Source organism: Coregonus clupeaformis, chromosome 11, assembly GCF_020615455.1.
Source record: "Coregonus clupeaformis isolate EN_2021a chromosome 11, ASM2061545v1, whole genome shotgun sequence".
Taxonomy (NCBI): domain Eukaryota; kingdom Metazoa; phylum Chordata; class Actinopteri; order Salmoniformes; family Salmonidae; genus Coregonus; species Coregonus clupeaformis.
In genome coordinates, this window is record NC_059202.1 from 31,570,268 (window position 1) to 31,593,549 (window position 23,282).

The following is a 23,282-nucleotide window of genomic DNA, read 5'->3' on the forward strand; positions in this document are numbered from 1 at the left end:
CTGGAGACTTCAACAAGGCTAGACAATAATATGAGCTCATATATAAGAGCTAATAACTCATGACTTTTGCATTAATTAGCTGAATGTTTTGGTTGGTGGCACATACCTTTTCTAACGTTTTAACATATTGACAGTGAAGTGAATTATAGGCCTGTCTGAGTTGTTGATAGTTTAGTAGATAGGTCTTAATTAAGTGTTGTTTGGAAGAGTGACAAGCCTGCCAGTAAAGTGTGATATCAAACGTATTTTAAGCCTATAATGTATATGTTTTACTTCAGAAACAAGAGTAGGCCTAATTTCAGCATTAATGAGTTATACCACTAACTTTCTTACTCAACGAGGTCAATGTGAATTTGCATTACAAGGTAACATTATCTCCCAGGCTATTAATCGTTGCCCAACCCCCCCCCCCATACCCACATCTCCCCTTTCTCGTCGCTGATTTGAATAGGGGGACTCTGCAGCGCGTGTCTGCGCTCTTTTGTTCAGTAGCGTTTGGTTTCTGGGGAAGTGAGCATCGTTCTCGCTCCGATCACTTCTTGTCTGCCTCTCTCTTTTCTCTGCGTGATAGGACGGACACCAAATATACTATACACTGAGAGATACCCCGTTTTTGTGTTTTGGACCTCTCCAAAACGCGATTCGTTCGTTTTTTCCCTACACTTTATACGGTTTTGGTGCGGCTTGATGGTTCACCTCTGACTGTGGCTCGCAAATAACGGAACACCTGCAACGAATCAGACCAACGTTCCTCAGGCGGCATCGCTCTACATTCCTGAGGACTTGACAGAGACACCAGAGCAGCTCACCTCCTAAAAGGTGAGAACAATGTGTATTACTGTTAAATAGCCTACTCTAGTATGTTACATTATGCTTTGTCTTTTTGGAGTCGCTTAATAGGAAGCTGGAGAAACCGGTATCTTGGGTCGTCGTTATCATGTAGAATAGTCTACAGTAAGTAGCTCAATAAGGATTAGGATGTGCTATCTTCACAAGACAAAACGAGATATTTGGAAATGCACTTTCTACCACTGGAATTAAATGTTAGGCTATGCATGCCTTGAAAATGCTTCAGTATTTAGTTTTCCATGTGAACGTTGGCCTATCACTACACTCAGGGTTCCCCCCCCCCCCACTTTTATTTGATGCCTTTATTGTGGTTGAGTCTTAGAGCTAGGCTATCTCATTTGAATTTCACTTGTAATTTTATTATGAAAAGCTTTAGCCATGCTTTTACATTATTTAACCCTTTCCACCCATGTTATAACATATGTAGAATCATTGTTGATACTACAATTAGTCACTCTTAGCTAGGAGGAAAAGTTAATGCTTGACTGAATTATCTTTATGATCTAACTGTTAGTCATGTATGAATAATCTCTGCTTTGTGTGATGTTGTGTTCTGCAAAGTAACCACAATCACCAAGGCAGGGGTGTGACAGAAAATGTGTTAATGTGTTTAAATGTGACACATTTAGAACAATTTAAGGGGATGTTTTAATAGCTTATAAGCTCTCTTTTAAAGCCACTTAATTGTTGACGAGTCAATTAAAAGGCCATAGACGTTGACGAAACTAACAGCATGAGAATCTGAGCAGGCTTGAGTAGAGTAGAAATTCTGAGTAGAGATTATTGTCTTAAGGTGGAGGAAGGATGTATTGGATGTGCTGTGAAGCAACCTGGTCTCAGAGCATTTCGTATTATTCTGTACGTATGGTATGTATTAATTTGTGGATGTCAATCATCCATTTGTATGATATTTGTAACGATATTATAACCACGATCGATAATAGACAGTACTGTGCAGTCGCCTTCATCGACCTGGCCAAGGCTTTTGACTCTGTCAACCACCTCATTCTTATTGGCAGACTAAATAGCCTTGGTTTCTCAAATGACTGCCTCGCCTGGTTCACCAATTACTTCTCAGATAGAGTTCAATGTGTCAAATCGGAGGGTCTGTTGTCTGGACCTATGGCAGTCTCTATGGGGGTGCCACAGGGTTCAATTCTCGGGCCGACTCTTTTCTCTGTGTATATCAATGATGTCGCTCTTGCTGCTGGTGATTCTCAGATCCACCTCTACGCAGACGACAACATTTTGTATACATCTGGCCCTTCATTGGACACTGTGTTAACAAACCTCCAAACGAGCTTCAATGCCATACAACAATCAATCAATCAATTTTATTTTATATAGCCCTTCGTACATCAGCTAATATCTCGAAGTGCTGTACAGAAACCCAGCCTAAAACCCCAAACAGCTAGTAATGCAGGTGTAGAAGCACGGTGGCTAGGAAAAACTCCCTAGAAAGGCCAAAACCTAGGAAGAAACCTAGAGAGGAACCAGGCTATGAGGGGTGGCCAGTCCTCTTCTGGCTGTGCCGGGTGGAGATTATAACAGAACCATACCAAGATGTTCAAAAATGTTCATAAGTGACAAGCATGGTCAAATAATAATCAGGAATAAATCTCAGTTGGCTTTTCATAGCCGATCATTAAGAGTTGAAAACAGCAGGTCTGGGACAGGTAGGGGTTCCATAACCGCAGGCAGAACAGTTGAAACTGGAATAGCAGCAAGGCCAGGCGGACTGGGGACAGCAAGGAGTCACCACGGCCGGTAGTCCCGACGTATGGTCCTAGGGCTCAGGTCTCTCAGTTGGCTTTTCATAGCCGATCATTAAGAGTTGAAAACAGCAGGTCTGGGACAGGTAGGGGTTTCGTAACCGCAGGCAGAACAGTTGAAACTGGAATAGCAGCAAGGCCAGGCGGACTGGGGACAGCAAGGTGTCAGCATGCCCGGTAGTCCTGACGTATGGTCCTAGGGCTCAGGTTCTCAGAGAGAAGAGAGAACGAGAGAATTAGAGAGAGCATACTTAAATTCACACAGGACACTGGATAAGACAGGAGAAGTACTCCAGGTATAACCAACTAACCCCAGCCCCCGACACATAAACTACTGCAGCATAAATACTGGAGGCTGAGACAGGAGCGGTCCGGAGACACTGTGGCCCCATCCGAAGAAACCCCGGACAGGGCCAAACAGGAAGGATATAACCCCACCCACTCTGCCAAAGCACAGCCCCCCGCACCACTAGAGGGATATCCTCAACCACCAACTTACAATCCTGAGACAAGGCCGAGTATAGCCCACAGAGGTCTCCACCACAGCACAAACCAAGGGGGCGCCAACCCAGACAGGAAGATCACGTCAGTAACTCAACCCACTCAAGTGACGCACCCCTCCTAGGGACGGCATGAAAGAGCACCAGCAAGCCAGTGACTCAGCCCCTGTAACAGGGTTAGAGGCAGAGAACCCCAGTGGAGAGAGGGGAACCGGCCCGGCAGAGACAGCAAGGGCTGTTCGTTGCTCCAGAGCCTTTCCGTTCACCTTCACACTCCTGGGCCAGACTACACTCAATCATATGACCTACTGAAGAGATAAGTCTTCAGTAAAGACTTAAAGGTTGAGACCGAGTCTGCGTCTCTCACATGGGTAGGCAGACTGTTCCATAAAAATGGAGATCTATAGGAGAAAGCCCTGCCTCCCGCTGTTTGCTTAGAAATTCTAGGGACAATTAGGAGGCCTGCGTCTTGTGACCGTAGCGTACGTATTGGTATGTACGGCAGGACCAACTCGGAAAGATAGGTAGGAGCAAGCCCATGTAACGCTTTATAGGTTAACAGTAAAACCTTGAAATCAGCCCTTGCCTTAACAGGAAGCCACTCCTTCCGTAGCCTCCAACTGCTCTTAAACACAAGTAAAACTAAATGCATGCTCTTCAATCGAACGCTGCTGGCACCCACCCACCCGACTAGAATCACTACTCTCGACGGGTCTGACCTAGAGTATGTGGACAACTACAAATACCTATGTGTCTGGTTAGACTGTAAACTCTCCTTCCAGACTCACATTAATCATCTCCAATCCAAAGTTAAATCTAGAATCGGCTTCCTATTTCGCAACAAAGCCTCCTTCACTCATGCTGCCAAACATGCCCTCGTAAAACTGACTATCCTACCGATCCTTGACTTCGGCAATGTCATTTACAAAATAGCCTCCAACACTCTACTCAGCAAATTGGATGTAGTCTATCACAGTGCCATCCGTTTTGTCACCAAAGCCCCATATACTACCCACCACTGTGACCTGTACGCTCTTGTTGGCTGGTCCTCACTACATATTCGTTGCCAAATCCACTGGCTCCAGGCCATCTATAAATCACTGCTAGGCAAATCCCCGCCTTATCTTAGCTCATTAGTCACCATAGCAACACCCACCTGTAGTATGCGCTCCAGCAGGTATATCTCACTGGTCATCCCCAAAGCCAACACCTCCTTTGGCCGCCATTCCTTCCAGTTCTCTGCTGCCAATGACTGGAACGAACTGCAAAAATCTCTGAAGCTGGAGACTCTTATCTCCCTCACTAACTTTAAGCATCAGTTGTCAGAGCACCTTACCGAACACTGCACCTGTACACAGCTCATCTGAAATTAGCCCACCCAACTACCTCATCCCCATATTGTTATTTATTTTGCTAATTTGCACCCCAGTATCTCTATTTGCACATCATCTCTTGCACATCTATCATTCCAGTGTTAATACTAATTGTAATTATTTTGCACTATGGCCTATTTATTGCCTTACCTCCATAACTTGCTACATTTGCACACACTGTACATATCTTTTCAATTTTCTGTTGTATTTTTGACTTTATGTTTTGTTTTACCCCATATGTAACTCTGTGTTGTTGTTTTTATCGCTCTGCTTTGCTTTATCTTGGCCAGGTCGCAGTTGTAAATGAGAACTTGTTCTCAACTGGCTTACCTGGTTAAATAAAGGTGAAATAAATAAAATAAAAATATGTTAGGAATTACAATTCGTATGATATGTTACAAATTGTAATTCATATAATATGTTGTGAATTTTCAGTACGTATGATATGTTACGAATTTCAATTTGTTGTGGCTAGCATTAGCTAGGTGGCTAACATTAGCTAGGCTAGGGGTTAGGTTAAGGTTAAGGTTAGGAGTTAGGTTAAAGGGTTAAGGGAAGGGTTATTTAACATGCTAAGTAGTTGCAAAGTTGCTTAAGTTGTCCATGATGAGATTCGAACACACAACCTTTTGGTTGCTAGAAGTTCGCGTTATGCACCTACCCATCCACCCTGACCAACCACCCTTCTGTTGTTTTTGCTTTAAAGATGCAATATGCAGAATTCGCTCCGCCATTTCCTGGTTGTAAAAATTCTAATAGTTTGCCTAATTTCAGTTATTTGACAAAACAAGCAAGTATAGTGTAAAGAATCATTGTACCATCTTAACCGCTGTGAAATATATTTTCCATAACCAAAAATATTATATTTTCAGCTGTTTGTAGCTGGTGTACAAAACCGAAAGTAAAAGACGCAAAAACTAAACTTAAAAATGGGAAGCACAGAAAGAGCGCACATAGAACATATCTACCGCTTCTTAGACTTGCTTTCAATGAGAATGACAGATCTATAATGCACATTTCTATATGAATTTGGTTGAGTCGCCCAAAAAGTTACATATAACCTTCTTTCTTATGTAACCATACCAAACGTAACGTATCATACTAATTTGGGTGTCCCGGATTTACATTTACTATGAGACCAGGCTGTGTGAAGTCCACTAGCAGTGAGCCCTGTCAGTAAATCCTGAAGCAATGACAACTAGCTAGCCGAAAGGGAACCTGAGATGTTATCTTTGATGGCACTCTGTCAAACATGGCTGTGTGTTAGCTGGCTGTGTGCTTGTATACTTTTTGCAGTCTGAAAACTAACAACTCCTGTCTCCTGCTCAAACTGATGAAGTGCTGTTGCGTCAGACTGCAACATGACTTTGCATCTGACAAAGATATGATGCAGCTGAACAGCGTAGGCTACATCTGTATTTTCAGTGTGTTGGAAATAGAAAGTGGCAGAAGCAGGAAAGATATGCTGGTGGAGAGGGGCCTTGTCGCGTAGTGACATCGGGGACATCATAACCTCAACTGCTGCACTCAACTGCTGCATTATTCAGTCTTTGTTTGAAGATTACCTTTTTTCCCTTCACCTGGTTGAGCAGTCATATGTGTACGTGTGTGCCTGGAAAATCGTTCCGCCCTGTCACTGACCCGTGTTGGGGGCCATCAGGGTTCCCTGGGTGGCACCTGTGTAAACTGGAACGCTCCCTAAACAAAGATGATCAGCTCTAATCCTGTTAGTGAGAGAGGCGCCGTTCTATCTATCTCTCTTGTCTCTATCTCTCTCTCTTTCCTCTCTTGGTCTCGCTCTCTTTCTCTGTCTCTCTCTCTCGCTCTCCATCTCTCTATCTTTCTCTCTTTTAAATTTTATCTCCCATTTTCTCTCTGTCTATCTTTCTCTCTCTCTCTCTCTCTCTCTCTCTCTCTCGCTCTCTCTGTCTGTCTGTCTCTCACTCTTTCTCTCTCTCTCGCTCTCTCAATTCAATTTCAATTCAAAGGGCTTTATTGGCATGGGAAACAAAGCAAGTGAAATAGACAAGAAACAAAATGGAAATAAACAATCCAAAATGAACAGTAAACATTACACTCACAAAAGTCTTTAAAGAATTTAGACATTTCAAATGTTATATTAATGGCAATGTTGTAACAATGTGCAAATAGTTTAAGTATGAACGGGAAAATAAATAAACAGATAAATGTAGGTTGTAATTACAATGGTGTTTGTGCTCCACTGATTGCCCTTTTCTTGTGACAACAGGTCACACATCTTGCTGCTGTGGTGGCACACTGTGGTATTTCACCTAAAAGATATGTGAGTTTATCAAAATTGGATTTGTTTTCAAATTATTTATGGGTCTGTGTAATCTTAGGGAAATATGTGTCTCTGATATGGTCATACAGTTGGCAGGAGGTTAGGAAGTGCAGCTCGGCACCTCATTTTTTGTGGGCAGTGGGCATATAGCCCTTCTTCTCTTGAGAGCCAGGTCTGCCTATGGCGGTCTCTCTCGATAGCAAGGCCATGCTCACTGAGTCTGTACATAGTCAAAGCTTTCCTTAATTTTGGGTCAGTCACAGTGGTCAGTTATTCTGCTACTGTGTATTCTCTGTTTAGGGCCAAATAGCATTCTAGTTTGTCTGTTTTTTGTTGATTCTTTCCAATGTGTCAAGTAATTTTTGTTTTTGTTTTCTCATGATTTGGTTGGGTCTAATTGTGTTGCTGTCCTGGGGCTCTGTGGGGTCTGTTTGTGTTTGTGAGCAGAGTCCCCGTACCAGCTGGCAAAGGGCACTTTTCTCCAGCTTAATCTCTCTATAGGTGAGGGCTTTGTTATGGAAGGTTTGAGAATCATTTATTTTTAGATGGTTGTAGAATTGAATTGCTCCTTTCTGGATTTGGATAATTAGCGGGAATTGCCTTAATTCTGCTCTGCCTGCATTATTTGGTGTTTTACGTTGTACACAGAATATGTTTTTGCAGAATTCTGCATGCAGTCTCAATTTGGTGTTTGTCCCATTTTGTGAATTCTTGGTTGGTGCTTCACGGTTAGGATGGTGTTCTTCGGCTTGCAAGCGTCCCCCTTTTTCCTCCAAACATAACGATGGTCATTATGGCCAAACAGTTCTATTTTGGTTTCATCAGACCAGAGGACATTTCTCCAAAAAGTACGATCTTTGTCCCCATGTGCAGTTGCAAACCGTAGTCTGGCTTTTTTATGGCGGGATTGAAGCAGTGGCTTCTTCCTTGCTGAGCGGCCTTTCAGGTTATGTTGATATAGGACTTGTTTTACTGTGGATATAGATACTTTTGTACCTGTTTCCTCCAGCATCTTCACAAGGTTGTTCTGGGATTGATTTGCACTTTTCGCACCAAAGTACGTTCATCTCTAGGAGACATAACGCGTCTCCTTCCTGAGCGGTATGACGGCTGTGTGGTCCCATGGTGTTTATACTTGCGTACTATTGTTTGTACAGATGAACGTGGTACCTTCAGGCGTTTGGAGGTCTACAATTTTTTTTCTGAGGTCTTAGCTGATTTTTTTTGATTTTCCCATGATGTCAAGCAAAGAGGCACTGAGTTTGAAGGTAGGCCTTGAAATACATCCACAGGTACACCTCCAATTGACTCAAATTATGTCAATTAGCCTATCAGAAGCTTCTAAAGCCATGACATCATTTTCTGGGATTTTCCAAGCTGTTTAAAGGCACAGTCAACTTAGTGTATGTAAACTTCTGACCCACTGGAATTGTGATACAGTGATTTATAAGTGAAATAATCTGTCTGTAAAGAATTGTTGGAAAAATTACTTGTGTCATGCACAAAGTAGATGTCCTAACTATAGTTTGTTAACAAGACATTTGTGGAGTGGTTGAAAAACAAGTTTTAATGACTCCAACCTAAGTGTATGTAAACTTCCGACTTCAACTGTATGTTGAAGAGGGTGGGGATCAAGCGGCATCTCTCTCTCTCTCTCTCTCTCTCTCTCTCTCTCTCTCTCTCTCTCTCTCTCTCTCCCCCCCTCTCTCTCACCAGGTTCAAAGGCTAGTTTGCTGACACCACTAAACTAATCTCAATAAAGGTGTTCTGTGGCACCGCTAATTCGTTTGCTGCTCCATTTTTCTTCTTTTCATGAAGGCACAACAGAGGCACAATATCCCATCAGAGAGTTAGCTGCACATTGCTCCCCGGTGGCTGTTTTCCAAAGATGCCGACGAGGGCCAAAAGCTGCTCAGAAATGCTGTCATCACAACGGGCTGAAAAACAGATTGAGGAAAATTCAGAGTATTATCTGCTTTTGCATGGGTTGACTCGCTCCGTCTTTCAATAATGTACCTCCCTGCTCGGCTGCACACAGCTTAGCACCGACACTTGTAGCGAGCAACGTGAACGAAGAGAATTCAATTTTGCACTTGAGTAGCATCCAAGCCAATGAAATAACGTTTTTTTGGTTTCACTCATGTAGTAAATTAGTATTGACTTAATGAAGCAGCCTCTGTCACTCCAGAACCTTTTCAGAGGAACATGAGAAACTGCAGGATATCCAAATGGCTGCAGAGGGTTCAGATGGTCAATGGTGCCAGCCAGTGTTAATGCTGAAAGCAATACCCCATTCATACATGCAGTACAAAATGGTGTTTATTATTGGTGGTGGGGGGGATAGGGCGTTATGCCGCCATACACAAATAAATACTAATTTAGAGACTTAGACAGCCCTGATCCAATTAAACAGTGCAAATGCTCACAGCAGTCTACATGCATCTTTAATTCTGTGTGTGTTTGTTTGTGTGTGTGAAGTTCACTGTACACGCATGTGTAATTGTACGTGTGTGTCTGCACACTCATGTGTGTGTGTATGTGTATGAATCCCACTGTCCGGGGTCTGCTGCTCTGGCTTTTTGCCAGTCTCTCCCTCCTATTACCAGAATCCCAGGGACGTTTCATCACCTTAATGAACGTGGTGTTTCTGCCGAGGGGGCCTGTCAGGAGAATCTTAGGCTGGTCTCAAGCCTCTGGCCTGGCAGAGCAGAGCTGAGGTGTACCGAGCTGTAGCAGGCTGTTGGCTTTCATTTGGCTTTAGCAATGCTCTGGCATTAGCCACATTGGCTAACCACAGTGTCAGGCTGCAGGCACAGATGTGCCATTGGCTAACCGCATGCAGACAAAGGCGAGCAGCCAACAAGGCAGCGAGGGGTTACCAGATAGCTCTCAGCAGACACAGCTTGTGAATATTCATTGGAGTAACAGACCCCGAATGCATAATTCAATGTGGGCATTTTGCCTATTAAACACCATCAATAAATCATGACATCTAGTAACTGTTTTTGTCTTATTATTAATGGCGAGCACAAAGGAGCTTCTTCAAAGATTGGGGATTGAATATCTTTCTCCCCTCTCTTATTTGTTGACGATTTTGGTTGGATGCATCCTTGTTTAGAGATATGGCTCAGGTGGCGAATGAAATGGTCTGTGTGCTGCTCAGGTTGGAATCTGATAGTGATTCTGACTCTGAAACCCGTAGGGGAAGAATACTAGCGGTTTATTTCAGCAATATGCTAGTGGTTTCTTATCTAGAACAGTTAATCCTCACACAGAGAGAGAAACCAACCTCCCAAGGGGATCTGGAGTGTAGGAGGCTGCAGTGTTTTCAGCACTGGACTGCTACAGGACCAAAGCTCTCATTGTCTCTGATGCTTCCTCAAGCACAGCAGAATCTGTTACTGCTAAATAAGACAAGAGTCGCTACAAAGGAATGGAGAGAGAGAGAAAGAGATAAAGAGAGAGAGATGCTTTAGGGTTTGAACACAGAATGGAGCCACTCCAAACTCCCTCTTCCTCTCCATCCCCCTCTCATTCGCTTCTTATTTACTGAAGAACATTATGTGGTAGTGGATGGCACCACAACAGAGTTCGGGGCTCCCAGCCCTGGTATGTCCTAGTATGTCCATCCGACAGACACCAATAAGCCTTTAAACAGAGAACACTTGTCAGGGGTACAGATGGGTGAGGCATTCAATCTTGTCTTCAGAACATTTAGTTCCCAGAGAAGATGTATGTTTTGTGAGTGGGTTGATTCGGGTTGTGTTTTGATGTATGGGGAAAAACCTGGAGGTCTTATATATGATATTTTTGAAGATCTTAGAGAAGAAAAACGGTGACCATAGCAGAGAGACGCAGAAGGAGAAACATACTGTAAACTCTTCAAGCCCACATTACAGATAATAATTCCTGGGGTACTCCGCCTGTCACATTCCTCCTGAGTGCAGATATTTATGAAGCCCAGAGTCTGTCGGATACCTATTAGAAGAAGCCCAACTCTAATCATATGTCTATCTGCCTTGTGTGAGTCTGGGGGGAGACCAAGACGAATCGCGTTGGATTTATGGAAGAATAGAAAGTAATGTAATTAATTTCATTCAAATCCCTCTCGGACCCCAGTTGTGGCGCCTCTCAATTCCTATTTGGCGGCTTTGTGAATGCAATCTGCCTGCTCGCTATCGGCTTGTGCTGCTATTGATATTAGTTATTAGTTTGCAGGCGACAATGAGATTTCTCCCCTTGTGTAATTCAAAGAGATGCTCATTAACATGTTAAAAAGATACTGAAAGCTTTATGCGGCTAGCCTTAGTGAATCATTTCTCTTAAATGTGGTGGCTTCAAAAAAGTAGTAGGGGTGTTTTGTTCTGCATAGAAAATGTAATTCACTGCCTTCCTGAAGGCAAAAGCTCAGAAGCTCATGTTTCTTGATTTTATTTTGTTCTAATGCAATATCTGCCATTATTATTTTCTCATGTCTACAGACTGATATTCTCACATTCAAGATACACACTGAGGCTCAGGCTGATCTTATGTATTGTGCTACTCTGTTAGTTAGTGTCCTGAGTCACTTTTCTGACCTGTATCTAGGTGGATTTAGTGTTTGTGTTGGGAGTCAACCTTGCAGTGATTGGAGGATTTGCAGGCTTTGTAGCAGAAGCTACCTGTCTGATATCAACAAAGCATCTCCTGTAGTGAAGGGATACTGGAATCTGCTGAGCTGAGCAGAATGAACTACGGCAGCTTAGATGGGGGCTGAGGTTAAAGCACACTTCCTCTGTAGATGGTGCACATGTACATGCACACACGCAAGGATGCACACACACACATACACACACACACACACACACACACACACACACACACACACACACACACACACACACACACACACACACACACACACACACACACACACACACACACACACACACACCACACACTGTTTTAGGTGGTTAATGGCTGTCCTCTGGTGTGGAGAAGAGTAGTAAAGAACAAGAAGGCCGCACACTGTTAAAGCTCCCAATTCACCGCTTTATTGACAACGTTTAGATCCTAAACGGATCTTCGTCAGGAGGGCCCTCCCAGTCCTACTTTGGTACTTCATCCACACTCTATACCCTGGAGTGAAAAACTCAATTGAAAACTCCAGCCGTTTGTTTAAAGTCTCTCAATCTGCGGAGTTTTTAGCAGGTCAAATGTCCAACCCGTAGACTTTGCAGTCGTTCTGCAGTCAGTAATGAGATTGCCAATGCCCCACTAGAGTGGTTTTGCATGGAAGGCCCATTATACTCCTTTAAATATGTGAGATTCTCTGTTCAATTTACTCATTGATGAAAGTAAGTGCAGAAAGGAGCGGGTCGTCCTCCCGAGTGGCGCAGTGGTCTAAGGCACTGCATTGCAGTGCTAGCTGTGCCACTAGAGATCCTGGTTCGAATCCAGGCTCTGTTGTAGCCGGCCGCGACCAGGAGACCCATGGGGCGGCGCACAATTGGCCCAGCGTCGTCCAGGGTAGGGGAGGGAATTGCCGGCAGGGATGTAGCTCAATTGGTAGAGCGTGGCGTTTGCAACGCCAGGGTTGTGGGTTCGATTCCCACAGGGGGCCAGTATGAAAAAATAATAATGTATGCACTCACTAACTGTAAGTCGCTCTGGATAAGAGCGTCTGCTAAATGACTAAAAATGTTTTTTTCTTTTTATGTAGCTCAGTTGGTAGAGCATGGCGTTTGCAACGCCAGGGTTGTGGGTTCAATTTCCCATTTTTTCCAGTCAGGGTTGTATTTAGAAGTGAAGCTTGTTCCCTAAATGGAGGGTATAGGGACATCCATTTTCCAATAGTTGTCATGTTAGTGTAATTTCCTTTCACATTGCCATTACTGTATCTTAGCAAAAGATACAAGTACAACAGTACAAACAGGAACATAAAAAAACATTTGTTTTCCACGTTACCATTTTAGGAAAGAATAACCCAGAAGAACATTGAGGTTGACTCTTTATAGAGAAGAAATATGAAATGTGTTTAATTTAGTTATCAGAGTTTGTGTCTATAAACACACACACACACACACACACACACACACACACATACACACACACACACACACACACACACACACACACACACACACACACACACACACACACACACACACACACACTGAGGTAAACTGAGGAAAAACCTTGTTCCTTTGTGATGCATTTGCAGCATTTTAAACTCTGGGTTGTTAAAAAATTAGCATTTAGCAGTCAACTTCTCCTCAGTGATTTGAATTGCTTTTCAGTTTTGTTTGCCAAATTTAGACTGGTGGGGTTGTAACCAATTCCCTTCTGTAAATAACTATCATCCTGCAGAATAACAGAGTGTCACACCCTGGCTCTGGGACTCTATATGTTGAGCCAGGGTGTGTTCATTCTATGTGTTAGATTTCTATGTTGGTGGTTCTAGTTCTTCTTTTTCTATGTTGGCTAGAGTGACTCCCAATCAGAGGCAACGAGTGTCAGCTGTCGTTGGTTGTCTCTGATTGGGAGCCATATTTAAACTGTCTGTTTTCCCTTTGTGTTTGTGGGTTCTTGTTCCGTGTTGGTCATTGTTACCGTGGACTTCACGAGTCGTTTCTTGTTTTGTTTATTGGTGTCTATTATCACTAAAGATAATAAAGTTAACCATGTTCGTTCATCACGCTGCACCTTGGTCTATTCCCTACGACGATCGTGACAGAAAAACCCACCATAAAAGGACCAAGCAGCGTGTCCAGGAGCAGGCGGACTGGACATGGGAGGAGGCGCCGGGAAAGGAGATGGAGAGGTTGGCGATGGCCCAGGTGGGCAAAGTGTGGTCCTGGGAGGACATGCTCGGGGGCAAGGGACCTTGGGCTAGGATTAAGGCCCTGGCGAGAGAGGAGCAGCGGCGTCAGCAGTGTCATCGTCGGACGGGCGAGAGGCAACCCCAGAACATTTTTAGGGGGGGGGGCACACGGCATGGGCGGCTGGGCAGCAGGAGGCTGCCACAGGGCGATTTGGAGAGGAGGCCACCGGGTTAGGGGGGCCAGAAGGCAGGTTGGCGGAGCCTGGATGGAGAGCGGAACCAACTTCCCGTACTCAGGCATGGCAGCATGGGACGGGGCAGGTTCCGCGGTATGCGGAGCGGCGTACTGTGCCACGAGTGGTCCGGCATAGTCCTGTACGTCCTGTGCGAGCACCCCGCACGTGTCGTGCGAAGGTGGGTATGCAGCCAGGACGGAGTGTGCCGGCTCAACGCTCGTGGTCTCCAATGCCTCTCCGCGGTCCCGGATATCCTGCTCCAGTGTCACGTGCTGTTATGCCAGTACGGGTACACAGCCCTGTACGTCCTGTGCGGATGCCTCACACAGAGTGTGTGAGGGTAGGCATTCAGCCAGGACGGGTTGTGGCCGCTCTTCACTCCAGGTCTCCTATCCGTCTCCACAGCCCGGTTCGGCCTGTCCCTGCTCCACGCACCAAGCCTACGGTGTGCGTCGCCAGCCCGGCCCGGCCTGTTCCTGCCCCTCGCACCAAGCCTACGGTGTGCGTCGCCAGCCCGGCCCGGCCTGTTCCTGCCCCTCGCACCAGGCCTACGGTGTGCGTCGCCAGCCCGGCCCGGCCTGTTCCTGCCACTCGCACCAAGCCTACGGTGTGCGTCGCCAGCCCGGCCCGGCCTGTTCCTGCCCCTCGCACCAAGCCAGGGGTGCGCATCGTCAGCCCGGTCCGGCCCGTTGCTGCTCCACGCACCAAGCCAGGGGTGCGCGTCGTTAGTCCGGCACAACCCGTGCCTGGGTCACCGGTGCCTAATCAGGTACCGGTCAACTGCTCCACAACGGAGCTGAAGCTAACCGCTCCTGCTACGTCCAGTTCAGCTCCAGCCAGCGGGGCCAGACCGGACCTGGGGCGCTATGGGGGGTTTATTGGAGGGTGGTGGGCAAGGCCGGAGCCAGAACCGCCGCCGAGGAGGTATGCCCACCCAGCCCTCCCCTGTTTTGCTCTAGTTGAGGCGCGGTCGCAGTCCGCGCCTTTAGGGGGGGGGTACTGTCACACCCTGGCTCTGGGACTCTATATGTTGAGCCAGGGTGTGTTCATTCTATGTGTTAGATTTCTATGTTGGTGGTTCTAGTTCTTCTTTTTCTATGTTGGCTAGAGTGACTCCCAATCAGAGGCAACGAGTGTCAGCTGTCGTTGGTTGTCTCTGATTGGGAGCCATATTTAAACTGTCTGTTTTCCCTTTGTGTTTGTGGGTTCTTGTTCCGTGTTGGTCATTGTTACCGTGGACTTCACGAGTCGTTTCTTGTTTTGTTTATTGGTGTCTATTATCACTAAAGATAATAAAGTTAACCATGTTCGTTCATCACGCTGCGCCTTGGTCTATTCCCTACGACGATCGTGACACAGAGGAGGGGAAATGCAGAAAAGTAAGAGAGAGAATGACTAAATACTGCAGTCCAGAGTCCAGAGTTCTGTTTGCAGTGATTTGCAAGGATCATTTGATTCTTGCATGGACAATATGTTATTTAGCAAAGAATATATGGACTAAAGTGTGTGTGTGTGTGTGCGTGTCCCCGTATTGGTGTGGTTGTGTGTGTGCGCTTACTTATGTGTGTGTATGTCACAAAAATACAACACCTGTCAGCATCAGCATAAGTGTTGCCCCATGCCAACCCAACCCCTCCATGCCCCCACTTGCCCCTCCCCTGGAAATCCCTCCCAGAGGGGTATCCCTGCGCCCCTCTCTGCCCCCCTACCCTCTGATCCAGTGTGTGTGTGTCCCAGGTAGCACGTCTCTCCCCTGGCAGGCCGTCTGTGTGGCAGCATGGCCCTTGTCCCCTCAGCTGTAATTAACAGGCTTTAATGTCTGTTTGTCTGGCTGGAATCACCACTGGTCAGCAGCAGTCACTGCGTGGGTCCAGCAGAGTTTGTCTGGCAGCTGCTCACACACACACACACACACACACATACACACACACACACACACACACACACACACACACACACACACACACACACACACACACTGTGTCTGAGTGTGAGGGCTGCACCAACGGCCCACTCTCTGTTCAGATTGATTTGTGAACCCTCCCAGTGATGGATGCCTCTTTCCTCTACACCACTATTAGCTGGGTAGTTGATCACTGGCTGCTGTCACTAGAGTCACCAGAGCTACAGTACCAGACCAGTAGTAGGAGCGTTTAGGCAGCAGCCCTGCACAGAAGTAGCTCAAATTGGTCAACCAGCTAGAGTAATGTCCAATCCTCTCAGGAAAATACAAAACAGAGATTAAGGGTCTGATATGGAATCCCCAGTCCGTTACGTCGAGCGTTGGAGGCTTAATGGTGTCAAAATGGCCCCTTGTTTTTTTCTCTCCCTTTTGTCCCTTTCCTTTAATGTATCCAAGCCCCATCACCACCACCACTACTCTCCTTCCCCCAGCCTTTCCTCTCTCCTCCATCCACAGTCTATTTCGTCAGCTGCAGGCGACTGGCAGAGATCTAACTGGGCATCATCTTGCGTGGCCTTAGTTGTTTTGACAGAGGCTGATCAGAAGCAGGCAGCACTCCTCTCCCCAAAACACCTCTCCAGTGAGTACCAGACAGCATGGAGGAGAGCCATTAGCTGACTGGCTTCTCTGGGCTTCTGAAGGAGTCAGGGTTGGGGCTAGCACTCTGTCTACCAGTGTGGAATGGTGTGCTAGCATTCGCCTCAATGGTCTTTAATGAAAAAGTGCTGGAATGAAGAAGATGAGCAGAACACCTGAATGCGTCAAATGTAAAGGCAGAGATAGGTTAAGATACTGTAGGACTTGCCATCGCTCCATTAGAATTCAGCTGCTTGCATGCACAGCCTTTTCTCAAAGGGGATGAAGAAATACACCCTGTGATTTATTAAGACAACATTGCTTCAGACCACAGTGGTTGGGGACGTGAAAAAAGTGGCATAATAGAGTTAAAAGAGCTGAACGTGCAGGACTGTGTCCCTCTGCTGCTCCACAGTGGCTTTAAGACTCTAGAGTGGGCATTTGCAGGATGCAAACTGTGATTGTTTTATCCAGACTCCAGCACAGTAGTCTCAGTACCTCATCATGGCTCTCTCATCAGTCCCAACCAATTTATGAAATATGAGCTTCCGACCATAGCTGTGTCTCAAAGACCCCTTAGTTAGCATCTTCACAGCAACAAAAACATCATCCCAGCCCCCCTTCGCCCCTCTCTCTCTCCCTTCAGTCTTAATACCAGACATCAAGGACAAAACGGCACTCAAAGTGGCGTTTAGTGTCGGCACTCTATCCGTTGCAAACACAGGGCTTGATTACACTATCCCAAATTACTAATCAGGACAGCAGGAACATTGTAAATGCTCATCACATCGGCTGCAATCAAAGCATTGTTATGCGTTATATATTACACAGTCTTTAATTGGCCACTCTCGCTCTATGATTGACCAGCGCTGCTATTGCAGAAGCGGTTTTAAATAATGATGCCCGATCTAGCCTGGTTCCAGAACTGTTTGTGCTGTCTTGCCAACTCCTACAGTCATTGTTGTGCAATGGCAATATGAGTTGTCAAGACAGCACAAACAGATCTGGGACCAGGCTAGCTCGTATCCACTAGGAAGTGTAAATGGAGCTGGCCTGGACCTGGGTTGGCCCGAACTGTATCTCTGCAGTATTTTAGCCTAGCTAATGCCTGGTCACTCTGTCATATGGATGCATCAGACTGCCAGCTCCAGTTCCTATGGCAGATAGTCTTTGCATTGGCGGGCAGATAAATTATGTGTTTGCTTTCCTTTGACGGCACCATAATACTGAGGGGTCAGTAGGCTCGGGCTCTGGGACCGCTCGGCTGCCTCTTATTCGCCGCTCCACGCTCGTCTGCTCAAGCACGGGGTCAGGACTGGGTCAGGGGTCAAGATGGTCTCCACGGCAGCGTCTCTTCTCAGACAGAGAACGGCTGAACTCTTGTGCAGCAGCTAACTACTTTGCACCAACCACACATGACGAAAACTGGATGTCAATGTTTTTCAGTGAGTCCGAGACGGAAACTTCACCAAACCTAAAGGGCGTTAAAAGTTTGTGCAAATTAGTATGGCAGCATGTTGGATATTCCATGTATTCCAGATGTTTCTGGCCATCCTGCCCAATGGAATCCTGCCCAAAGAGCTGTGGAGGAGATGGATGGACGAAAGATGGTCCACTTCGTCACATACTTGAGACAATGTGTTCGAAACTTCTGAAGGGTTGGCGTTAATTCAGTGACAGTTTCTTCAGAAGAAGATTGGCATCAGGTGTCCTTCTCCTTGCAACGCCAATCCTCCATCCATCCATCCATCCATATTTCCATCCCTCCATCCTCCCATTCATTTCATTCAAACCTGCTTCCCGCTAGTTAACTTCACAGTCGTCACACAAGTGCTTTTGAATTAACGGCAGGTGTTTGTTTAGTTCATCTTTACAATTAACATTGTTTGATGAGTCAGCGAAACTACCTCTCCAATGCGTAGCGGGGGGCTGGGGAACAATGACTACTTCACGCCTCATGCAGTAAACACCATGATGATGATCCACAGTTGGATGATGAGGTCCCCATGGTTGAGTCATAATGGCTCCATGCCTGTGTGTCCATAGCGTTGATTACTTTGATACTGTATGTGCACTGACGCTGCGCCCTAGTCAAAAGTAGTGCATTACCCTACATAGGGAATTGGATGAAGGGCTCTGGTCAAAAGTAGTGCTCTACAGTATCTAGAGAATAGAGTGGCATCCATACAGTCTACTCTGTGTGAGCAGGATCTTCATTAATTATACAAAGTGTGCAACAGCCCTGTTATAAATAAATAAGAGGTCTGTTATGAGCTCTTATAGCTATCATGGTACCCCCACTGTGTTTAGTTCTGTTGTTTTCCCTTTAAAGAACACTCTGGAATTTTAAATGGCTTTATTCTCCCTTTTGTTTATTCCATCCGTTGTATTCACAGAAAATGCTAATTGAGTGGAACTTTAGAAGCTTTTGGATCTTAGCTTGTTGTAATAGTGTTTGGGAACTGTGTGTTGGAGCAGAGATGAAAAAATGAGTAATGTTTAATCAATATGGTTTTGTATAGAATTGTTTCTAAATTGTTATTGTACTCTGTTGGTGGGAGCTCCCTGTTGAGGCACTGTAGAAATGTTCAGTTTAGCTGTTCTCCTGGCCACATTACCTGCTCCGTGGGCTAGCAAACCTCATTTCTCTTCCACTTTGTCTCTCGCTCCCTCTTCCACTCCCTCCCTCCTCTCTTCCTCCAGACAGCCGCCTGCACTGCATTTGGTGAGACAGCAGTGGGATGGCATGGGGAAAGGAAACATTATTAGGAATTCATTGGGAATGTGTGAGGCATCCATTAAAGTCAGGCTTGGCCCACGTCGTGCAGGAACAGTTGGCTCCATTGACAGGACTGCATCCATCAGACCTGTGCTAGCAGGATATTGTCAGGATGCTTCCATGATTCCAGCTCCAGCACCACACTCCCTCCCTCAGCATCTCACTACAGAGACACACCAAGGGGCTGAGGTTGAGGCAGGCTGGCTGGCTGGAGCTTTGATGGGCTGTTGGGACATTAGTAAAGTTTCCTCTCCGTCTGAGCTCACTGACAAACTGAAAAACTGCATGCTTCTGGTCTATGGACTGGAGAAATGGAGAGGAACCGAGGCGAAACGAGGAAGCGAGGCGTTAGCTCAGGTGTTACTCTCTATCTCCATAGTTACTCTACATTTCATCATGGCTTTCTTGTTTAGTCACTCTTTCTCTCGCTGCTGGAGAAAACCAATACTCTTTTCTCAGTCAATCCATGTGATTATCAATACGTCACTGTATCAAAGAGTGTGGTATTAGATTTGTTTCTGACTGCCGTATGTATCGACTGGTTTGTATTGAGAGGCCCCATGTGGAAGGGGCTGAGGTTAACACCACCAATCAAGCTAATTAATTGCCCCAATTTAGTCATTAAGACAAAGTTGGAATGGAAACCTGACACGTGCGAGGCTGCAGAGATCCGGGGAAATCAGGGTCGTATTTACTAGGCACCAAACGGAAGGAAACTGACTGAAACAGGGAGGGACTACCTGTTTAGCTAGTTAGGCTAATTGAGGCTGCAGTGCATGCGCTTTCTCATCCTACAGTTACAAATAACAACTCCATTCAGAATATTAGCTAAATAGCAGCCTACCTGTTGGCTTTTGGTCGTTGTAGCCAATCCTTCTCCTTTAACTTTTAAATATGTAATTTTAATTCCATGTTCCATTTTTTTTTAGATATCTCCTAACTTTTGTCACACGGAGGCTTTATGACTGTAGCCTATTGCCACTTTGATGACTTGTAATTGGCCAACATCAACAAGCTACATGCGTCACGCTCCACTCTCGTGAAAAGCAAGAGCAGCAGCATAAATTATAAAAATGTATCTCTCTTTCTACTACGGCAGTAACGTTCAGATCTGTACGGGCCCTTCTGGACAAGTCAGTTAAAATTACACATACCCGAGACCCGTGACAATCATATCAGATCCGACCCAGACCATTTACATTATTTAGAATTCTGGATCCGGTCCTGCTCTTTCAGAATGTGGGGGGGTCATGTCCCCCCCCCCGTTCCCCCCCGTCCCCAGTGATAGATGCGCCCCTGGTTGTGTGCAATCAGTCTTCCTGGTACAGATGGTTCCCAGGAAGCTGCCCTCCCTATCTGATGAGATAGGGCTAATAAAGATAAGAAAGATGGCGCCCTTAATGCTCCATCTCTTCCTCTCCTCCACTCCTCCACTCTCTCTTCCTCCGGTGCTTGAGTGGATGAGGACGGTAATAGGATAGAGGAGGTTATGTTGGCAAGTCAACACGCTCTCTGTGATATTTAAATGAGCCTCTTCTCTTTCATTTGTCACAGGCCTGTACATCCTCTGTACTAGGATGCTTAACGCCTGAAACCATCACCACTGTGTTTACTGAACACTTATTTGGAGTATAACACAGAAAGGCATTAGCACTGTAGGGGCAGGTCAGATTGATTATAAACACAAAGAATTAAAGGTGTAGATAGTAAGTATAGACCGGAAGTAGAGGCCTGGGCATTGTTGTTCACTAATTTACTCCAAGTAGGGAAAGGATGGTGGGGTTGAAAAGTAATAAAGGGGAATATATATATATAAAACATGGGGGATTGGAAGTGATGCAGACAATTACATTGATAGAAGATACAATCTATTTGCAATATTAAGCTGATCCAACCCCCCCCCCCAAAAAAATAAAATAAATAAATAAATAAACGGAAAAAAAAGAAAAAAAAAAAAAAAAGATTTAAAGGCACTCATCATAATGTGGCCAGCCATCGGTCTTGTTGTTGGGGGTAAGTTGTACCATTAATACGAATGGGGGTGTCTGCCCTATCTTGCCATTGTCATTAGCAATTGTGGCCTTTCAATCAATTAATGCCAGCTGAGGGCATGGTGGTTCAAAACACTTCCATCCGGCTGGCTGGGACCTTGATGCAGTACATGATAGGCTACTGGCAGTAGTGTGGTTTTATTTGATTTATTAGGATCCCCATTAGCCAGCGCCAATGGCGACAGCTAGTCTTACTGGTGTCCGCCACATAACGAAAAATACATTACAGACAAAATATTTTACAATTGACATGCATTTAAAAACATTAACAGGTAGGTGTGTGTGTGTGTGTGTGTGTGTGTGTGTGTGCATCTATCAGTTACACATACAGTACACTATTTTAGACCCAGCTTTTGGAACTTTGGCTTTTCTGGATATAGTCACTATATTGTGATCACTGCATCCAATGGGTATGAATACAGCTTTAGAACATAGTTCTACACTATTACTACAAATGTGATCAATATATGTGGATGATCTTGTTCCTGTAATGTTTGTAAACACCCTGGTAGGTTGATTAATAACCTGAACCAGATTACAGGCATTGGTTACAGTGAGAAGCTTCCTCTTGAGTGGACAGCTTGATGAAAATCAGCCAATATTCAGGTCCCCAAGAAAGTAGACCTCTCTGTTTACATCACATACACTATCAAGCGTTTCACACATATTATTTAGATACTGACTTAGCACTTGTTGGAACCCCAAAAGAAAAGGCTTGCAACCACAACACTTCAATAACACTTGACATAAGATCTTCTCTAAGCATTACAGGGATATGGCTCTGAATATATATACAGCAACACCTCCCCCATAAGCCTTCCTGTCTCTTCTATAGATGTTATATCCTTGTATTGCTACTGCCGTATCATCAAATTCATTATCGAAGTGAGTCCCAAAAATGGGTAATATATTAATGTTATCTGAGTTATTGATTTCATTAACCTTATTTGTAAGGCTACATATATTAATATTGGCTATTTTCAGCCCTTTTTTGGGTAGCTTATCAGAAATAGACATAATATGGAAAAGAGCAAACAAAGCAAGAGAAAAAATTATACATTCATCAGTCCATTAATCAGTTAGTGCGTGTAAGTGTGTGCTGCTGGGTTGAAGCTACGAACCCATAGGCTTGACTCTCTCATCCCTTCCAGGCTTTTGGGAGGGAGGGTGGATAATGAGCCTGTCATAGCGGATGTAAGCAATGTCCCCACGCACTCTGGCAGCTTTCATGGCTGGGGTAAGTTCTTTCCTCTTCTGGCACACAGCTTCAGGATAGTCCTCGTTGAGGAAGATATACGTTCCTCTCAAGTTCTTGGCTCTTTCCAGAACAGCTACCTTGTCCTTGAACCTCAGGAACTTGACAACAATTGGCTTGGGTCTGTCACCTGGGCCAGTGGTGGGTTTTCCAGTGCTGTGGGCACTCTCCACCTCAATCTTCCTGTGGTCCGTCTTCAGTTTCTCCAAGATCATTTCCCTCACTTTGTCCTCAGACTCCGTCCAGGTTTCATGTGGAGATTCTGCAATTCCGTCCACAACCATGTTGTTCCGCCTTGATAGTCCATTTCCATTTCCATTTAAGTCATTTAGCAGACGCTCTTATCCAGAGCGACTCACAGTTAGTGAATACATATTTTTTTACACTGCCCCCCCGTGGGAATCGAACCCACAACCCTGGCGTTGCAAACGCCATGCTCTATCAACTGAGCTACATCCCTGCCGGCTGTCACGGTTTCGGCCGAGGCAGCTCCTCCTCCTTGTTCGGGCGGGTTTCGCCGGTCGTCGTCTCCGGAGTACTAGCTGCCACCGCTCTATGTTTTCTGTTTGACTAGTTTTGTCTGTTAGCCACACCTGTCTTGTGTTATGTCTAATTAAGCACCCTATTTAGTTTCCTTGTTGTTAGTGTAGTGTTGTGTGTAATTGTTTCGTGTTAGGTGTCATGTTCGTACCTGTGTTTGGTACGCCTCTACTATATTGCTTACTTCTCGGTTGAGAGGAGTTTTGCGCGCCTGTTTATGCGCGCTTGTATTTTACGCCTGTGTGCGTTTTGCCTCTGGCTGTTTTTTTGGATTATTGCCTCGC

At 45.3% G+C, this 23,282-nt stretch overlaps 1 protein-coding gene across 2 annotated transcripts in view; it reads left to right on the top strand.

The window, feature by feature from the left end:
- Nucleotides 1–508: 508 nt before the first annotated feature.
- The window catches only part of LOC121576779 (brevican core protein-like), a 282,893-nt gene continuing 260,119 nt past the window's right edge, over nt 509–23,282 (top strand). For both annotated transcript variants that reach the window (XM_041890233.2, XM_041890234.2), the window contains exon 1: nt 509–819. The gene's annotated coding sequence lies outside the window, so the exon portion shown is untranslated. The remainder of the gene's footprint in view (nt 820–23,282) is intronic.